This window comes from Canis lupus, chromosome 26 (genome assembly GCF_048164855.1).
Source record: "Canis lupus baileyi chromosome 26, mCanLup2.hap1, whole genome shotgun sequence".
NCBI lineage: Eukaryota > Metazoa > Chordata > Mammalia > Carnivora > Canidae > Canis > Canis lupus.
In genome coordinates this window covers 2,544,733-2,566,220 of record NC_132863.1, presented here as the reverse complement: position 1 = coordinate 2,566,220, position 21,488 = coordinate 2,544,733, and the positions used below count along the sequence as shown (strand labels likewise).

Below are 21,488 nucleotides of genomic sequence, written 5' to 3'. Positions count from 1 at the left end.
CAGGATAATTTCCCTGTCTCAAGATCCTTAAATTAATCACACTTACAAAGACCCTTTCTCCTTTATGTAAAGTGACATATAGGATCCTCATAGGTTCTGGGGACTAAGATGTGGACATCTTTTGCAGGGAGATGGGGACAAGTAATACATTATTCAGCCTATGTGGTAGTTTAGAACAATAGCTATGTGCTCAGTGTTGGAGCAAGCTCAGCTGGACATTTATCTCACCCCAGCTGAGCTCCTTTACGGTCTGTAGTCTGCTGCTGGGTCAGCTGGGGCCTGAGTGGCCCAGGGTGGCCTGAGCTGGGACCACTCATCTCTGCTATGGTGGCTTCTTACCCTCCAGCAGGCCAGGATGGGCTTGTTTACATGGGTTCTGAGAGAGGGCAGAAGCATGCAAGGCTTCTTGAGGCTTCATCTCAGAAAGCAAGTCACAAGATCTGTTCAGCTTCCAGAGGAAAGGAAATGGGTGGAGCTGCAAGGTCAAGATCATATTGCTAAGGACATGGACACAGGGAGGGGTGAGGAATTGCGGCAAAATCTTTAATTCACTGCATATTTATTGATCACGATCCCCAAAGGACATTAACCTCCTGTGCATTCTCCACAGCACCTGGTACATGCAGGGTAGCTTTCCCTCCAAGTCCAAGGCAGCCGGCCAGGTCTGAGGCACCTCACACAACTGATACCAAAGACGCATCTTCCACAGCGACACCTCATGGCAGGAGGAAGAAGTGGCAGCGGGCTCTGGGCACTTGGGTGTGGAATGAAGACTGACCTCCTCCCTCTTTTGTCTGTAAGCACCAGGGCAGTTCAAGGAAAACTTCCAGCCTTTAAGACTTTAAGGCAAACAGGGACAATGAATACGTAGTGGCTGAAAAATAAATGGCAAGTCCACATTTGCTTCCAGCTTGTCTGAGCAGGTCATCCTGGCTATGCGCACACCTCACATCTGCTTCCTCCACTGCACACCTTTCTTTCCTGGTAACTTTTTACTTAGATAGAATTTCAAACTTAAAGAAAAGTTGCAAGAATAGTACAAGGAACTCCTCTTTTTTTTTATCCAGGTTCACCAGTTTCACATATTGCCCCATTCACTTAATCAATCTCTCTTGCTGTTTTTTCTTAAGTATTTGAGATTAAGTAGGAGAAATTGTCCTTTGATTCACCACAAAGTTCAGTGTGTCACTCGTAAGAACAAGGACATCTTTATTCCTATGAAGTTATTGTCAAAATCAGGACATTTTACACTGATACAATCTTATTATCTAACGCACAGTCTGTATTCAAATTCCATCAATTGTCCCTATAATGTCTTCCATATATTTCTTTAAGTCCTTAATGACTACATACTTAAATTCAGTTTGACAGAATATTGTAAGAAATTGAATAACAAGTCAAATATGTCCACATTTGTCACCTAGCCAAGCAGATAAGCATTGACTTTGCCACATTATGTAGTCAGTTGAAAGAGCCATGGGAGTTCAGTGATGATTCCAGACAACTGACCTGGAGGTTAGGTCAAAGAAAAAGATAGTGAACTACTAAACTTTTCTGCATGCCCGAAATGTCCCTCACAAAGGTCTCCCAGGCAACAGGTAAACTTAAGAGAGATACTGTTCCAGAAAAATTCTGCCCATCCATAGCAACCATGAGCAAGAACGGAGACAAGGGTACACCACTCCAAGAGCACAGGCCTCGTGTGTCACTGCCAATATTTGTTTTGAAAAAAAAAAAAAAACTTTCCAGCACTGTTCTGCTTCTGCTGGGAGAAAGGCAGCAGAGGCAAAGGTGAAGGAGTGGACAGGCTGTGCTTCCAGGACACCTCAGGAGCACCGGAGTGGGTTTCCACCTGGGCCAGGAAACATGTTTGTTCTGGCTTTACTGCCCACAGCAAATCTTATTATTTCCCTTATGGATATGAAGTCATTGTTCAAAATAAAAAAGGGGATGAGTGGGGAGGTCCATATTTGGCCAGGATGATGCTGATAGCAGGTTATATCACCTCTCCCATGACATCCCATCCAACATAAAGGGAAATTCCACGCACAAAATTGATCCCCCAAGGGTAATGCATACAGAGTGCAGACTGAAATGATACCAACTCAATGGGAAAACCTGTCAGGCCCAGGGAGTCCTTGTTGCTCAATGTCTTATCTGTCTTCCTTCCTACAGATTCCTGAGCCAAGATATTCTAATAGAAATCCACACTTAAGGAGATGCTGGTTGTAACATCCAGAGTACAGATTGTGACAAACGGTGGACAGTTGATAGATTTTGGGACCATAGCACCACTTATGTGCCCAATTTCTTCAGAGTCCCACTGGATTATGATCACATGTGAGAGACACTGCATCTCCAGGGTCTGACATATAGTATAGGTGCTCAGTAAGTATTTGTTGACTAATCTCAGAAAAGAAAAAAAAAAAGAATACATTTGAGCCATGTACTTCTGATATCTTCAATTAAAAAGTAGTAATTTGCCTTAGGAGTTTATAATTACTCCTGTAAGAATTGGATTTAGCCATCTGTTTGATTATTAAACTTTGGTTTAATGAGGTATATAATAGGAATGCACTGAGCAGTTGCAAAAGAGAGGTATGCATAGTAACTCCTTCTGGGAGATCCAGGATACAGTGTTGTGGTTTAAAGAGCAACGTTGGCCTGTTTGCCATACCCAGATTATATACTTTCAACAAGTTTGAGTATGTATTTGTCACGGTTCTCCAGAGATAGAGAGATTTACTGTATGGGATTGGCTCATATTGTTATGGAGACTAGCAAGTGTCAAGACCTTCAGGTGAGTCAACAAGTTTGAGACCCGAGAAGAGCCAATGTTTCAATTTCAGGCCAATGGTAGGGAAATGTTACTACCTCAGTTTGAAGACTCTCAGGCAGAAGAATTTCTCATACATTGGAAGGGTCAAGCCTTTTTGTTCTATTCAGGCTTTTAACTGCTTAGATGAGGTCCTAAATTATGGAGGACCATCTGCTTAACTCAATCTGTGGATTTGAATATTAATCTCATCCAAGAATACCCTTATGGAAACAATCAAAATCATGTTTGACCAAGTATCTGGGCACCCCATGGCCCAGTGAAATTGACACATAAAATTAACCATCACAGAGTAGAACAAAATATTTTTGCTTAATCAAAACCAACCAGTGATCAAATATTTAATGATTACCTACATGTGGCCAACACGTTGTATACCAGTAGCAGTTTTCTTCACCACAGGTTGCTTATAAACTTAGTTGAGAATTTAATATTTAAATGACATATTGTGGGTTTCCTGAATGGGATTTGGTTTATAATTCGGGCTAATGAGGAATTTCCTGGGGTTGAGAGGGCTCTTTCTCCTTTTTTTCCTTACAAGTACACTGCACCAACTTTTGGTTCTATGCCAAGACTGAACCCATGATATTTCACAACTTGTATAAGAACCCCGATGAGCATTTTTGGGAGATGACTGCCTTGTAACTCCTACTTTTGGAAAATGACTGCCTTGTAACTCCTCATGTATTCTTTACTAACTTGCTCAGGCCCCAGGGTCCCCTGCATCAATTAGCAGAGATTTCCATTGGCTACAACACCATATAAACCAGTCTTTGGGGATCCCTGGGTGGCTCAGCGGATTAGTGCCTGCCTTTGGCCCCGGGGGTGTGATCCTGGAGTCCCAGGACCGAGGCCCATGTTGGGCTCCCTGCATGGAGCCTGCTTCTCCCTCTGCCTATGTCTCTGCCTCTCTCTCTCTCTGTGTCTCTCATGAATGAATAAATAAAATCTTTAAAAATAAATAAATAAATAAATAAATAAATAAATAAATAAATAAACAAACCAGTCTTTGCTGAAAAGGGTCAGTAGAGACACAAGAGCAGAGTGTGGTGTTTCTGAGCTTGAGGGTCAGCCCTGCCTCCCCCAGCAGCTTCCAGATGTCCCTATACACCTGACCAGCCTCCCAAAACAGGAAGCTAGGTAGCTGAGGGGTGGCCACCTCAGGAAGTTATCTCGTAACACTGGGCAGAAGATAGATGGTCATATTTCAAAGCCTAGGCTGGGCTGGATCTTTGGGAAGAAGCTAACACACAACCCAAGGAGATGAGAAATACCTATAGTATCCACTCATCTATGCCCTCTACCCCAGAGAGTCCTTGCCCTGCCCAAGGAGGAGCAAGCATAGACAAGGATTTAAAAATCTTGTTCACACACTTAGAAGCAAATCAAGTCCTGTAAGGTGGGTAGTGTCCATCCATTACCCACTCAAAAAAAGGAGAAACTGCAGCTTTGGGAATGTGGATTTGTGGGTAGTGTCCATCCATTACCCACTCAAAAAAAGGAGAAACTGCAGCTTTGGGAATGTGGATTTGTGCACAGACACTCAGCTGTGGGGCAATTCCAGAATTCCAGCGCACTGCTATCTGCCATCAAAACCCCCTGAGATGGGGATCCCTGAGTGGTGCAGCGGTTTGGCACCTGCCTTTGGCCCAGGGCGCGATCCTGGAGACCCGGGATCGAATCCCACGTCGGGCTCCCAGTACATGGAGCCTGCTTCTCCCTCTGCCTGTGTCTCTGCCTCTCTCTCTCTCTCTCTCTCTCTCTCTCTGTGACTATCACAAATAAATAAAAATTAAAAAAAAAAAAAAAAAAACCCTGAGCTTATGCCACCCTGTCTCCTCCACACCACACTGAGCTCTACACCTAGAACACTGCCTGGAACCAGGGAGAAAACTTACCTCCTTCATATTTTCCAAATAAATGTGTAGGTCAAAAAAAATATGTAGGTCAATAAGGTGACCTATGGGATCTATTCTGCTAGGAGCCAATAACTAACTAGTTAGTCCTGGTAATGGTTTCTTTAGATCCCTGCCACACCCTCAGGAAGCCAGTCGTCCTGGGTGAGTCAGAAGACAGTAGTAGCACAGCAGGCAGAAGCCAAGTTCTTGGCTCAGGCTGGTTGGGCAAAGCCAAATTTCTGCTTCAATTAATTTTCTTCTAAAGATAAACCTTATTTACCCCCTAAATCAGAGGTGTTCATTGTGAGCAAATAGGCTGTGCAGGTGAAATCAGGAGCCATTGTGTTGGCACATCAAGCCTTGATTTACACCTGCTCCTGTGGTCAGTCTTGGCCAGTGAGCCAGTGAGCCCAGGCCAGCACAACCCCTTTCAGAGCTTCTGGAAGAGTGCCAGCTTGTCATTTAAGCCTATGTGAGTCAAGTATTCCTTTGCTTGTGGTGTTAAGCATTCTAACTGACACATTTTTCCATCCTTGGACTTCCTTTTTTTTGTTTCTTTCTTTCCTATTTTAAGGCATCACCTAGTACCTCCTAGCATCTGGACAGATGAAAATGCAATCATTCCTTTATCAAACACAACTCCTGACCCTGTCTTGCCCCCAATTTTAAAAAAAGAAATGAATAAATGCCCCAAACCAGGTTCAAATCAAATATTTATACATCAAATCCAATTTTATTAATGCAGTTAAAAGATGAAAATGTTCAAGTCATATCATGGAGCTTTAGTTGAATTTCTGATCTTGTTGGAGAGGGATCCTGACATATAATCCTATCCTCTCATCTATCATCTAGAACATTTTATTTCTTGCATTTATTCTTTCTACTCCCCTCATCCTTCAAAAGGTTTGTGACAGTTTGCATCACACACATGTACACTTCCATACACACACACACACGCACACACATCAAAATGGTGAAATATACAAAAATTAAAAATTAATCAGGTTACTCTTCCCAGCAACCCCCTAAAAAAGTGCAGACTATCAGAACAATGGAAAATGGAAACACAGTTATGTTGGCCATTAAGAATCCTCAATTGCACTATCATATTAATTGTTAATATGATATTTTAAAACACAAACATAAAAAAATAAAAAAAAATAAAACACAAACATAATCTTAATACCATACAAACAAGATTTGGAGAAGTGGTAGGGAATTATGCATCTTCATACAGAATTGATGGGAGTAGAAATCTGAAAGACAGCTTTGAGGAGTAAACTGATGAGATTTGGCAGTGTTGAAAATCAGGCTTGCCCCCATAACTCAGCCATTGAAATTCTAGATCATCTAGACATCAATTTCTTAGAATGTGTGCACAAGTAGATAAGCACATAGTGTGCGTGGGGGGGGGGGGTGTTAAAGCACTATTTGCAACAGGTGAAAACTGAAATGACCTACACAATGTATCAATAATAAAATGGATAAATTGTGACATATCCATATAGAAGGCTACTTTATAGTGAACAAAATCAACATGCAAGCTATATATTTTCAGCAAAGATAAATATGAAAAAAAAAACAACCAAGTGGTGCTAAGAGGAAGGGACATGGGAGGCTAGGGCTTAGTGAGGACAGAGTTCTAGTTGGGGAAGATAAAAAGCTCTGGAGATGGTTGGTGGAGATAGTTTCACAATAAGGTGAATGTAGTTAATGCTAATGAGCTATACACTAATAAATGGCTATGTTTTACATATTTTACTGTATTATGTTTTGTGTATTTTACCGCAATAAAAAAATCACAAAAGGTCATTTGTTAAATAATTTGATGTACTCTTCTGTTTGTTTGAAATATTTTATAAGTACATACAGACAGAAAGAAAGACATAGAAAAGAGCATTAAAATAACACTGCTGATCCCACATAATCCTACAAATATCCTTTGGGTAAACAAACATCTTCCAAAGTACAGATTGCTGCGTTTTGCAGCATTCACGCACTCATGCAGATAAGCTCTCTACCGCTGCTTCTTTCTAAGAGCCAGGAAAGGACTGATTGGTGCAGGAAGTGGATAACAGAAGATGGGTTTGTGAGGGGTCAGGTGGCACGGAATAGCCAGTCAACCCGGTGTTCAAGAGGAGCATGAGGGCCCGTGGCGGAGGGAAAGGGGATGAGCCCAGCCAGCCCTTCTCCATTCTTACCTGGCCAGTCCTGGGGGTTGTCCTCATCAGAACTGGGAGGCAGCTGGCATATCTTCCTTCACAGCCCAGCGCTCATGTAACTCAGGGCCATCAGACACACACTCGGTTCACTGACCACCAAAGGACTCATCTGATTCTTCTTGACTCTGGGCCTTTCATGAGGAAAATCTCTAAAAATGATACCATGTTGAATTCAAGATGTGCATGACCATCTCACTTGTAGGAAAAAGCCTCCCTGACTTATGCTTTGTCCAAACCATTCCTTGGAAGCTCCAGGTAAATGTGTACAGTGGGGTGCAGAGGGCAGAGAGGAGACATTACCAGGCTACCAGGTCTAGAATCTCCAGGCTTAGAGCTGCTGACATCATTCCAGGCACCACTAGTCTCATGCATTCCCCCCAAGCTTCACCTCAGTGCCTTAACTTGAAGACTTGCTTTCATACCTGGCTGCAGAAAGGAAGCATCTGGGTGACCACAGAAGTTCCTTCCTAGGGAAACAGGCACAGGAGGCTGTCCTGCACCCTTCCTGATCTTCAGGGTTGACCTGATATCCTTGCTGGGCAGTTTATAGTTTAAACCAGGGTGGGCAAACTTCTTCTGTAAAGAGCAGATATTAAATACATCAGGTTTTGCAAGCCATTCAGTCTCTGTTGCAACTAGTCAACTGCTGTGGCTTTGCAAACTTAGGCAAAATATAAGCAAATGGATGTTGCTGTGTTCCAATACAACTTTATTTATGGAAAACAGAACTTTGAATCTTCTATAATATTTGCATTGCATGTAATATTAATCATTTGATTTTTTTTCCCAACCAGAAAAAAATGGTGGCTGGCCAGATTTGTTCCAAGAGTCATAGCTTACCAACTGCTGATCTAAACACCCAGTTAGTTCATTGAAACTGAAACCACAACATGCCATCACAAGGGCCATGAACATGTGGGAGCAGCTCTGCAAGGAGGAAGGAAGAAAGTATACAGGAAACAAATATAGACTTTCTTGTTAGAAACCATCTACCCCTCCATGGGCAGGTTAATTCGTTCTCTCCCCCAAGCTGAGCAACTAAGCTGAAACATCACACTCAGCCACTGCAGTGACCAACATGGATGCCTCTCCTCTACATCCTTCCCACGATCCTTGAGGCAGTTACTGTCATACCACTGTTCTGAGGAAGAACCTGGGGCACAGAATACAATAAGGACCTTGCCCAGGACCATACAGATGGGATGGATCGACCCAGCATCGGGCATGGGAGGTCTGGTCTTAGCCTCTGTGCTGTCCTCCCTTCCATGGAGACAATCTGCAGGACTCTTGCTTAAGGACATGTTGATGCCATTCTGCTTCCACCCAGAGTCTCAGAAGGTCCATCCTTTCTTCCCTCCAGGGTATTTCTCCACCCCTCCTCCATATCCGTAGGTTTCTCTTTTCTATCTCTAATGCACACAGTAGAAGACTTAGAAGTCTATGTCCCACTGGTACATAAGCAGAAGTTGCTGGTCCACTGTCCCTAAGTGACCACATGTCACACACATGCACACACACACACACATACACATGCATGTGCACATGTCTACCTCTCTTCCCCTCTGGGCTGGGATTGCATTCCATCATGGACCTGTGTCTGTGTGTATATTGCGTGTCTGTGTGTGCTTCTATGTGTGTGCCTGTGTTTTTACATCTCTGTCTGTGTGTATATCTGTGTGTGTATCTGTGTCTCTCTGTGTTTGTATCTGTATACGTTATCTTTGTGCATATTTGTGTATCTGTGCGCATGTGTATATCTGTATTGTGTATCTGTGTGTCTGTATTTGTGTATATCTGTGTATGTGCCTATATATATGCCTGTGTGTGTAGCTGTGTGTGTCTATGTATATCTGTGTGTCTATGTGTGTCTGTATGCGTATCTGCATATGTATCTGTGTCTGTTTCTTTGTGTATGTCTGTGTCTATGCCTGTGTGTGTGTTTGTGTATATCTATGTGTGTAGCTGCAGGTGTATCTGTCTGTCTGTGTGTATATCTGTATGTATGTGTGGATGTATGAGTGTGCCTGTGTGTATCCGTATACGTGTCTGTGGGTGCACCTGTGTGTGTCCACGCACAGCTCTGGACATCCCTCAGGACTGAGCTCTGGCTGCCCACATGAGAACGTGCAGGATAACACTTGCCTTCCTGCTCGCTCAATACCTCCCCTCCCCATTCCCATGCCTGTGCTTCCGGGCAGCACCTCCAGGATAAAGCCCTTACTTTAACCCAAACACCCACCTGGAGGACAGAGCCTATATATGCCTGGCTCACACCTGTCCCATGGTGCTTAGCTCAGGGATCAGCACTGAGACTGTCCCATGGAGGGAGGGCAGAAACTGAGTTGTCCGAACATTGGAGGTCTCAGGTCCACCCCACAGGACACTGCCTCCGACCTGTGGTTTGCAGAAGAATCTGACTTTGTGATCTTTCTCTCCCTGGTCACAAGTGGCTGGGTGTGCATCAGAACACCTAACACAAGCGGTCGTGTGTTTGGGGACCCATACACACCCATAATTTAGTCACAGCATTTTCCCCAATTTGCTTTAATACTTATGAAAAAGGATTTCTCTCTCTAGTTTTCATTTCAAAGGTTTTATTTTCTTAGCTGCTGAAACCACCAGGATTTTCAGTGAGGGTCTGCACTTTTCCAGGTGCAGAATGATACCCAAGGACCCACTGAATAGGAATATCACACACTGGCTCAGACTCCTGGAATGTAGGTCTGATTTTCAGTCAATCTCTTTGATGCTGGAAACCAAAGCAGATGTCTTGCTAGAGCACCAGGATTTCTGACCCAATCTTCCTGCATGAAGCCCGGGAGGACTCAGGAGTCCGGGCCTGCTTTCAGAAGTCACAGCACTTCTTAGAATTTAGGTTAAGACCCCAAAATAATATGTTCCTTCATTATTGCTTTAGTGGTGGTTTCTGATCTCTGGGAAAGCTGGTCTGAAGACCTGTGCTTCATCCAGCCTCAGCCGGTTAAGCAAGAGCAAGGGTTCCTCAGTTACCCACCTCTCAGGGAGCATGAGCACAACACCTGTCTGGGGAGCTGGGGATGCTCACTGAGGACGCATATCTCACAGAAGTGGAGCCTGCTTAGAATCACAGCCAGGTCCAGGGTTCTCGCTCTGGACTAGGGCCCTTAGTTTCCTTTGGGTGGCTAAAGTTCCTCCTAAACCTTCAGCCAGACCTTGAGAAAATGACATATTCATCTTGGGAAACATTTCCTTCTTGCCACAGTTTGTGAATCATCAAGTGACTTTTACTCATTTGTCGGGTTCTCCTTTGTTCAGTCACTGTCTGAGAGGCTTCTGCACACAGAACCCCTAAGTCTCCTGCAGCAAATCCAGGAGGAGGCACAAGTGAGTGAGTAAGGCACGTGACCACGGCCCACACGGAGCCTCCAGGGTGGGCATGGCCTATCACAGGCTGCATTTGCCTGTGTCCACCCTGGAGTAACACATACTGGCTTTGCTGTAGGTAAGACCCCACCAAGCCACGTGGAAAGTATCAAACAAATAGAGCTGGGCAGAATATGAAGGAAGTTCATGTGACACACAAGCACATGGTCCCCACCCACACCCCAGGCTCATGGTGAAGGAATAAGAGGGATGCTCTGACCTCAGAAAAACCAGAGCATCTCCAGACAAGGATGCTGGGTCTGGATACTCCACAGGCACCTAGAATGCCCCTCTGTCATGTCTGGCTCCTCCCTGCCCTTCCCTATGAACCTATGGACCAGGCCATGAGGTCTGCCCACAGCCCTGCCACAGCCAAGACTCACGATGCTCTGAAATCAACCCAGGGTGCTCGCGGTCCCTGGGTGATGCTGTCCTTTAAAAATATATACTACCAAAATAATTTATGTTTTTGTAGAAAAACTAGAAAATAAGGGAAACAAAACCAAAAAAAGTTTATAATTATCTATGATCCCACTTGAAACCACTGATGTTTTGATGGTTTTCTTTCCTGTCTTTCTTTCTGGTGTGTAAATGTATTATACATGTACACATACATAGAATTCTTTAACAGACATAAATTCATTCTGTCATCTACTTTTCCTACCTAGCAATTCACTTTGCAAAATCAGTACCTGAGAGGTGCCTGCGTGGCTCAGTAGGTTGAGGTCTGCCTTTGACTCAGGTCATGATCTCAGGGTCCCGGGATCAAATCCTGCATGGGGCTTCCTGCTCAGCAGGGGAGTCTGCTTCTCATTCTCTCTATCTCTCTCTCTGCCTCCTGCTCCCTCTGCTCATCCTCTCTTTCTGTCAAGTGAATAAATAAAATCTATGAATGAATGAATAATTAAATAAATAAATAAAATCAGTATCTGAATGCATCACAAAAGATTCCAGCAATATGAAAGTAGAATCCTCTCCCCTTCAGCCCACACCACACACTCGTTCATCCTGCATGTAATTTCACATTCTAGGAAACACTGCTGCTGCAAACATCTCCCCAAAGCCCCAGGCATATGCTTGTCTCTCCAGAGTGGACACAGAAAAGAGGAATTGCTGAGTCAAAATATGTGTATATCTTTTATTTTAACAAATGTGCCAAATTATTCTCAAAATGGCTGTATTGATTTGTTCTCCCCAACAACTGGAACTGTTTTCCCACACCTGCTAACACTTAAAACCATCACACATTTTAATATTTGCCAGCCTAACCGGTGAAAAGTATTATATCTCATGATTGTTTTTGTTTGGATTTCCCTGAATAGTGGTGATGTTTACATTGGCTGGTACATTTCCTCTACCATGAAAAACCTGGTCATATCCTGGCCCCCATGTTGTTGGTCTTTAAAATGATTTTGGAACTTCTTTATTAGTCTAGAAGTAAATTTTTATATAATATACATATAGATGAGATTTTTCCTCCCAATTTTTATGTGTCTTGTAGCTTTGTTTGTAATACCTTTTACCATGGAGATTTTTTAAATTATTTTTTAAAAACTGTCCATGTTTTTCCTAATAACTTTTGTCTATTGAGTCTTATTTACATCAATGCTGTATGCATAACAACTAGATTGGTTTTTATATTAACTTCCTTCTCAAAAACAAATTCCAGAAATATTAGTGATATGAAAGAGGAATCTCGTTTTTTCCAAAGTATGTCTAAGTATCTAAATGAAACCCGGTCTCATTATTGAATGTACTAAAGCTCCCCTTATATTTAAAAAGCCGCTTTCACCATGTGCTATTATTACTTACCTTACCTGTGCTCAGGCTGAATTCATACTGTTTGCTCTGTTTCTTCAAGAGTCATTCCTTATAAATAATAGTGAAAAGGAATATAAGGGAAGGGGGAAGAAATGTGTGGGAAATATCAGAAAGGGAGACAGAACGTAAAGACTGCTAACTCTGGGAAACGAACTAGGGGTGGTAGAAGGGGAGGAGGGCGGGGGGTGGGAGTGAATGGGTGACGGGCACTGGGGGTTATTCTGTATGTTAGTAAATTGAACACCAATAAAAAATAAATTAAAAAAAAAAAAGAGTCATTCCTGTTTGTTGCATCCAACGTCTATCTCTCATGGTGTTGATCTGCTCGTCTAGGACCTGAGAATCCCTTTCACCTGCCTGTGTCATCTACCTGAGCCTAGAGCGGGGGTTCTCCCAGGATTGAGACGAGGCTGCTTCCCTCCCACTGCTCCCTGCTGGTGTAGGAGTTCCTGGCCTTTTTTTTTTTTTTAAGATGTATTTATTCATGAGAGACACGGAGAGAGACAGAGACACAGGCAGAGGGGTAAGCAGGCTCCAATCCCGGGATCATGACCTGAGTGGAAGGCAGATGCTCAACCACGGAGCCACCCAGGGTCCCCAAGTTCCTGGTGTTCTGCCTGGACTTTATGGCCCCACTCATATGATCCTGTTGAGAAATGGGTTTTCAGATTCAACTTTCCAAAGAAAGCACCTTACAGGATGTAAGGTGGCTCCACCAGCTCCTCATGCCCCTGGACTCAGAAACTCCAATGGCTCCTACCTCTGAGACTTTGCTCTCTAGTGAGGGTGGGGCTGTCAGTTCCTTTGCTTCTGCTTCCCTCTGCTTTCTCTCTCTCAAGAATCCCTCAGAGCTGCTGACCAGGTTTCCCACATGAGGGTTCATTCTTAACTGACATCTCATTGAATTTTTTTTAAGATTTTATTTATTTATTCATGAGGAACAGAGAGAGAGAGAGAGAGAGGAGAGTGAGAGGTAGAAACACAGGCAGAGGGAGGAGCAGGCTCCAATCAGGAAGCCTGATATGGGATTCAATCCCAGGACTCCGGGACCATGCCCTGGGCCAAAGGCAGGCACAAACTGCTGAGCCACCCAGGCATCCCCTCACTGGATTTTGAACGCCCAATCTTTTACCACACGTCTAAGTCTTACAGCTCTACACACCATCACTTACCTGGCTGCAGAGAATCCCACGTGTGCATCTTCTTACATGTGATACTCAGTGTCGCACAGATGTCACTATTGATTTTTCATTTTATAAATAATCACTATGAGCATCATTATACACACATCCTGGATCACTTGTTATTTCTTAAGATAAATCACGGGAGGAGAATTACTGGGTTGAACGATATGACCTTCTGTAATTATGTGTGACTGTGGAATTTATCAATTCAGCATCCATATTAGTCCCATCTGTTTACATTCCCACCATCTGCAAAGAGAACTCATTTCTCACATCTTCACCACCCAATTAGGACAATCTTTATACTTGAATTTGCTCTGCCTAATGAGTTTTGACTTTGGAAAGTAATTAAGGATCCCTGGGCTCTTAGCCTGAACTTGTCCTATGTCCTTGCAGTTGGACTTGTCTGATAAACTTACTAAGACATGATTCGGTTAAAATGGACTCTGAACAGATGATTAGGGCCAAACACCTATCACTGAGCCTTGGTTCTGGCCTCCACTAAATTTCTACATTGGCCTGAGACCCTGGTTCTGGCCCTGTCAGACTTCCAGACTTGGGACCCCAGGAAGGGCCAGTCCATCATGGATATGTGCCCATGGAGATTAATGCCTTCATGGTCATCTACTTACCTTCATTTTCTCATTAAAATTCCAAACTATAGACATGCCTCATTTTTTTTACATTTCATTTTATTATGCTTTGCAAATACTGTGATTTTTACAAATCGAAGATCTGTCGCAACCCTCCACCAAGCAAGTCTATAGGCACCATTTTTCCAACAACATTTTCTCACTCCATGTCTCTGTGTCACATTTTGGTAATTCTCATACTATTTCAACCTTTCCCATTATTATTATATTTGTTATGATGATCTGTGATTAGCGATCTTTGATGTTACATTGTAATTGTTTTGGGGCACCGTAAATTATGCCCATATGAACTTGATCAAGAAAGATTGTCTGTGTTTTGACCTCTCCACTGATTGGCTGTTCCCTCCACCCACCTCCCTCTCCTCGGGCCTCCCTGTTCCCTGAGACAGGACAATGTTGAAATTAGCCCAATTAATAAATTTACAATTGTCTATAAGTGTTCAAGTGAAGGGAAGAATTGAATGTCTCTCACTTTAAATTAGAAGCTAGAAATGATTAAACTTAGTGAGGAAAGCATGTTGAAAGTTGACACAGGCTGACTGCAGAATTTAGATCTAATCAGGCAGAAATTAAAAATCAATTAAATGAGATGCAATCCAAACTAGAGGCCCTAACGACGAGGGTTAATGAGGTAGAAGAACGAGTGAATGACATAGAAGACAAGTTGATGGCAAAGAGGGAAACTGAGGAAAAAAGAGACAAACAATTAAAAGATCATGAGGATAGATTAAGGGAAATAAGTGACAGCCTGAGGAAGAAAAATCTACGTTTAATTGGGGTTCCCGAGGGCGCCGAAAGGGACAGAGGTCCAGAATATGTATTTGAACAAATCCTAGCTGAAAACTTTCCTAATCTGGGAAGGGAAACAGGCATTCAGATCCAGGAAATAGAGATATCCCCCCCCCCACTAAAATCAATAAAAACCGTTCAACACCTCGACATTTAATAGTGAAGCTTGCAAATTCCAAAGATAAAGAGAAGATCCTTAAAGCAGCAACAGACAAGAAAGTTGACACAGGCTGAAAGCTAGGCCTCTTGCACCAAAGAGCCAACTTGTGAGTGCAAAAGAAAAGTTCTTAAAGGAAACTAAAAATGCTACTCCAGTGAACACACAAAAGATAAGAAAGCACAACAGCCTTATTTCTGATCTGGGAAAAGTTTCAGTGGTCTGGATAGATGGTCAAACCAGCCACAACATTCCCTTGATCCAAAGCCTAATCCAGAGCGAGGCCCTAACTCTCTTCCGTTCTGTGAAGGCTGAGAGAGGGGAGGAAGCTTCAGAAGACAAGTGTGAGACTCATAGAGGTTGGTTCATGAGGTTTAAGGAAAGAAGCCTCCTCCATAACAGAACAGTGTAAGGTGAGGCAGCAGGTGTTGATGAAGAAGCTGTAGCAAGTTATCCAGAAGATCTAGCTAATCAACCAAGACGGCTATACTCAACAACAGATTTATAATGTTGATGGAAACAGCCTTCTATAGGAAGAAGACTCTATCCAGGACTTTCATAGTTAGAGAGGAGAAGTCAAGGCCTGGGATTCAAAGTTTCAAAGGACAGGCTGACTCTCTTGGTTGAGGCTCATGCAGCTGGTGACTTAAGCCAATGCTTATTTACCATTCCAAAAATCCTAGAGCCCTTAAGGATTATTATTCCACCTGTGCTCTATCACTAGAACAACAAAGCCTGGATGACAACACATCTGTTTACAACATGATTTACTGAGTATTTTAAGCCTAGTGTCAAGATCACTGCTTAGAAAAAAAAAAAAAAAAAAGGTTCCTCTCAAAATCCTACTCTCGTGACAATGCATCTGTTCACCCACGAGCTCTGATGGAGATGTACAGTGAGATTAATGTTGTTTTTATGCCTGCTGACACAACATCCATTCTGCAGCCCATGGATTAAATTGTTATTTTGACTTTCAAGACCTATTTAAGAAATATACTTTTTAAGGCTACAGCTGCCATGGACAGTAACAGATATTGCCAAAGTTAACTAAAATCCTTCTGGAAAGTAATTACCGTTGTAGATGTCAGGAAGAACATTCGCAATTCATGGGAAGAGGTCAAGTATCAATATGAACAGGAGTTGGAAGAAGTTGATTCCAGCCCTCCTGGATGACTTTTTTTTAAAGATCTTATTTATTTATTTATTCATGAGAGACACAGAGAGAGAAAGAGGCAGAGACACAGGCAGAGGGAGAAGCAGGCTCCATGCAGGGAGCCCGATGCGGGACTCAATCCCGGGTCTCCAGGCTGAAGGCAGCACCAAACTGCTGAGCCACTGGGGCTGCCCACCTCATGGATGACTTTGAGGGGTTCAAGGCTTCAGGGGAAACAGTAACTACAGACATGGTGGAAACAGCAAGAGAACTAGAATTGCTGCCATCTCATGATAAAACTTAGATGAGGAGTTGCTTCTTATAGATGAACAAAGAGTGGTTTCTTGAGATGGAATCTACCCCTAGTGAAGATGCTGTGAAGATTGTTGAAATGACAACAGAGGATTTAGAATAGTACATAAACTTAGTTGATAAAGCAGCGGCAGGGTTTGAGAAGATTGACTCCAGTTGTGAGGCAAGTTCTCCTGTGAGTTAAATTGCTATCAAATAGCGTCACCTGCTACAGAGAAATCATTTGTGAAAGGAATATTTAATCAACACATTAAGCTTCATTGTTTTATTTTAAGAAATTGCCCCAGCTGCCCCAGCCTTCAGCAACCGCCACCCTGATCAGTCAGCAGCCATCAACGTAAAGGTGAGACCCTCCACCAGCAAAAAGATTATAACTCACTAAAAGCTCAGATGATGGTTAGCATTTTTTAGCAATATTTTTCAATTACATTATTTCTTAGGCATAATTCTGTTGCACACCTAGTAAACTCTAGTTTGGTATAAACATAATTTTGATATGCACTGGGAAACCAAAAATTTCAATTGATTCACTTTTGTGCAATATTCACTTAATTGTGGTGGTCTGAAACTGAACCCACATCTCTGAGGTCTGCCTATACCCTATGAAGCACTGCCCTTCTGTGTGTGAGGGAATCATATTTTTGAGAAGTTGAGTAACTTGCCTGGAACAAATCCAGGATTTCCGTGCCAGTTCAGCCACCTGCAGAGCCCGAACCACTATGACAGTTGCTAAAAATTTCCTGACAACAGCCCATGTGGATCCCAATCTTCAGTCCCTGACAACTGTCACAGTAAAAGGAACACATAACAAGTAAAGAAAGTGATAAATTTTGATGAGGATATCAGACATGTCCTTTGAGCTGACTACCACCTACTTTCTAATATCAGCTCTCAGGAAAACCATTGTAAACACTACAAAGATGGGATTATTAAATGTTTTGTGGTGAGTCCCTCATGCCAGGAATGCATATCAGAGACACAAAAGTATACTTTTTAATAAATGAACAAATGCTTCCCCGTTGAATATGTTAGCTCAGAAGAGGAGGAGGAAAGGCAAATGGAACAAAATGATGAGCATGTGCATTTATTCTAAGAAGCATCACGTTTGCACACACTTTCCATCAAATAGCAAACATTGGTTTGTCCTCTCCCTAGACACTGCATCCACAGCCCACTTCCTAGCAACTCCAGGCCTTTTTAGTCAATGAGCTAAGGTCAAAATGATTCTTCCTAAAAGGGAAGATTTTTGCCATTATTTTGGGTCTGGAGATGTAGGAGCTTGGTACAGGTATGTCTAAGCATGGGACCTGAACCACAAGAGCTATGGGGACGTAGGATGCCAGTGAGTCCACATGGAACGAGGTTGTTTGTTAGGTACAAATGCCTGGGACTACATGACCCTAATCAGGGATAAGAGATGAGAAGCCCCAGTGAGCATGACCCAGGAAGAATCACCAACAGAGTCAACTATGAAGTCCTGCCAAGATCTGAAAGAGCCTCACCCTGCTCAAAATAGCACAAAGCAAGTGAAAACTTCCCTGCCATCCCCACAGCACCTACTCTGCAGTCTTGCCCCACCCCTACCCCAACCTGCAGTCTGAACTGCAATGTGTCTCAGGGACAGTGGGGTAAAGAGACAGGCATTCAATACCCTACCCCCCAGGGTGACCAGTCACAGCACACCCCAAGAAGAGAGTGAGACTTTGAAAGAGCTCAACGCTTCTAATCATCACAGTGGGCCAGACACAGCAAACTCTAAGCTCAGATGGTGTTTCTGACTTAGTGTGCTTAGAAGGTTTCTTTCTGTAACCTGGGACATCCTTCTAGCCCATCAAGGACATTCAAAAAGACATGGGGAGGTATACATAAGGCACTATTCTGGCCACACCTTAGTTATCTGGTCAGACAATGGCCCCTACCTGCAGAGGAAGACTTTGTGGGCATCCATAAAGATCACTTCAGCCCATCCTCACAGTCTGAAGGGTTTCAGGATATTACATAACCATCAATCTCCCCTCAACAATGTGTTCTTTGAATTCCTGACAATTGCTATGTGCACATTGGTACTGGGAAAGAGATAGGAAATCCGAAGTCTAACTTTGCCAAGATGTATGGAAAAGTGCATCTCGGAAATACAAATCAGATGTGTTTAGGGGAATCAAAGTGCGAGAAGCATAGCACGGAATCTTGGATGATTAAAAATCCTCTTTAAGGAGCTGTTCTTTAAGATTCCATTCTGGATTGGTAATCAGTTGAGAACATTTTAGCCAATGTATTTTTTTTCTTCCTTAATTTTATTCTCTGCAAAAATGGAGACTACTTTTGGCAGAGGAGCATTGCTTTCAGCAACAAATACGTGTCTGGACATTTGCTAATCAACTATCATCCTGAATGTCTCAAGAAAGTTTGCTATTTAGAGGTCTCACCCCATAAGATACTTTTATAGTGGCTTAGATGAGGTGACTAGCCTGTAACTAGAAATAAGAGGTGATAAGTTGATTGACATCATCAGTACCACATATGTCTCAATGAACTGGGAAGATTGGCTAAGCCAACTAGATAATGTTCAACAGGAATTTAGCAATACATGGGAGGAGGGCTTGGAGCAGCAGGAACGTGTAGCTTGGAAAAGAGAAAATGTGTACGAGAGAAGGCAGTAGGGCTAGATGTGTCTCTGAGTATTCACAGGGCTCTTTGCTGGGAAGAGAGGAGCCCTGTATTATTAAATACCCCATGGAAGGGGGACAATTAGGATTGCTAGAGGCACCTGTGGTTGAACAATGTCTTATTCACTATAATGAATAACTGGAAGAGTCTAAGCAATCCCAGGACAGAAGAATTCACTCAGGGGCAGAGAGTTCTCCGTGAGTGGAGCTAATCAGCAGAGATGCCAACAAGAAGATCCCAGCCTTCCATGAATGAATAGGGTGGTCAGTGTCTTCCAATGGTTACTTAGCAGTAGTGAGTTCCCTATCTTTGGAAGCATTCAAGCACCAACTGAACGTTGACTGGCAGAAATCCCAGCTCTGCAAGGATGGATGCTCAGCACTTTCCAAATCCACTCTGCAGACTCTGCTTGGCTGGTCCCACCAGCATCCTCTGGGAAACTTTTCAAAAGGACATTTCAGGCCCACTCACCTAAACTCTGATGCAGTTCTAGGGTGGAGCCAGTAGTGCTGGTAAATGTTGAAAAACAGCTCTCCAGAACACAAAAACGTTCTGATTTGTAGTGTTTGCTAACTTCCCCGGTGTCAATACTCCCACTGTGGCCAATATCAGGCCATGTGAAGTTGCCGATTGGAGGGTAGGCAAAAGAACAAGGCAGGGAAGCCCCGGTGGCCCAGTGGTTTGGCGCTGCCTTCAGCCCAGGGCATGATCCTGGAGACCCGGGATTGAGTCCTACGTCAGGCTCCCTGCATGGAGCCTGCTTCTCCCTCTGCCTGTGTCTCTGCCTCTCTCTCTCTCTCTCTCTCTCTCTCTCTCTCTCTCTGTCTCTCATGAATAAATAAATAAAATCTTAAAAAAAAAAAAAAAACAAGGCAGCCACTGTCACAATAGGCCTCCCCCAGACAGACACGGTGGAGGAAAGTAACCTGAAGCACATCAGTAATGGAATTGTCAAATAGTTAAAAATGATGAATTTTAGATAACTATTACCTTTGTTTATTACCATATTAGGCTTATTTCGTTGGGGGGGTTCTATAATTTACTTTTTAATAATGGCTGTGTTTAATACCTGGCTCTGGAGAATCTTGGAAGTTCCACAGTTGATCAGCTCTCAGGAGCAGGTCCAAGCAGGCTTCAGCATCCCCAGATGAGCCCCAAATCAGGACTTGAACACCTTCCATGTCAGGCTTCTGTTATGCAGTCTGGACGAGTTCAACAGTACCTTTCTGCCTTGAGACTATGCGGCTTCCCTGCTCTACAAACAAGGACCAGGAGGCCACTCTACATCCAGTAGCCATGCACCTTTGCCCAGGGCTGTTTGGGCATTTCAAGGCTTGGCAGGTGGGTTTTCCAGTAACTGACCCTGCCTCTTCAAGCAGCACTCTGTGCCTGGCCTTTAGTAGCTTGAGGAACTATCTCTGGGCTACTACAAGGTTGCATGAAAGGAAGGTCTGACAATAACTGTCCACTGAGAAAGTAACTTTAATCTCATCTGGGGAATGAGAGAAAACTGAAAGGAAAAAGCTGGGATCTCATAGCAGAGGTCCAGGAGGAGGGTTGCAAAAGGACAGGGATGAAGTGAGGGACCTAGAGGGGAAAGGGGAAGAGAGGGAGGGGAAGGGGAGAAGGAGGGTGAAGGAAGGGGAAAGGAAGGGGAGGGGAGGAAGAGAAAGGGGCCAGAGGGAAAAAAGGAATTATTTCTTTTGAGGGGATTCAGTATATTATGAGAAATGATACTAGGTCAGTTTTGCCCTAAAAGAAACTAATCTTTTTAAAAAATGGTCAGTGGGGCGCCTGGGGGGCTCAGTCGGGTAAGCATCAGACTCTTGGCTTCAGCTGAGGTCCAGGTGGAGCCTCCTGTGGGCTGTCACTCACTGGGCTTGGGATTCTGTCTCCCTCTCCCTCTGCCTCTCCCGCACTCATACTTGGGAGAGTGCACGCTCTCTAAAATAAATAAATAAATAAATAAATAAATAAATAAATAAATAAATAAATAACGATTAATTAATTAAAATGGTCAGATAGCACCTGGGTTCCCAGCATTTTGTCACTTTGTCACTCCTGGCATTCTTAAATTCAAGGTCTCCCCCTCCCAGGTCACTCTCGAGATCACCCCAGGTCACAGGCAGAGCCTATGACTGGCAAGGATGGGCTCAGAGGAGTGCCTTGCCTTCTCCCCCACCCCCACCGCCCTAGCCTGGAGCTGGTATCTTCGGGGGAGACACAGGGAAAACCCCAAATATGCAGCAGTCCCCAGTGCTAAGTGCTGAGGGTCAAGTAGCAGCAAGACTGCAGATGGGGTGGGGGAGCACAGTCAGAGTAGGAGGACAGCAAACAAGCCTGTGTGCGGGCCTCCATCTCAGGTGGAGATTGACAGAGCAGGTGGGACAGAAC

The 21,488-nt window shown here is 43.5% G+C and overlaps 1 long non-coding RNA gene across 1 annotated transcript; it reads right to left on the bottom strand.

The window, feature by feature from the left end:
- Window positions 1-542: 542 nt before the first annotated feature.
- On the bottom strand, window positions 543-21,101 carry LOC140617958 (uncharacterized). The gene is made up of 4 exons (XR_012018105.1): window positions 20,164-21,101; window positions 7,379-11,222; window positions 6,936-7,105; window positions 543-1,509 (listed from the first exon to the last, which is right to left on the bottom strand). It is a non-coding gene; the product is annotated as an uncharacterized lncRNA (long non-coding RNA).
- Between the last annotated feature and the right edge of the window lie 387 nt (window positions 21,102-21,488).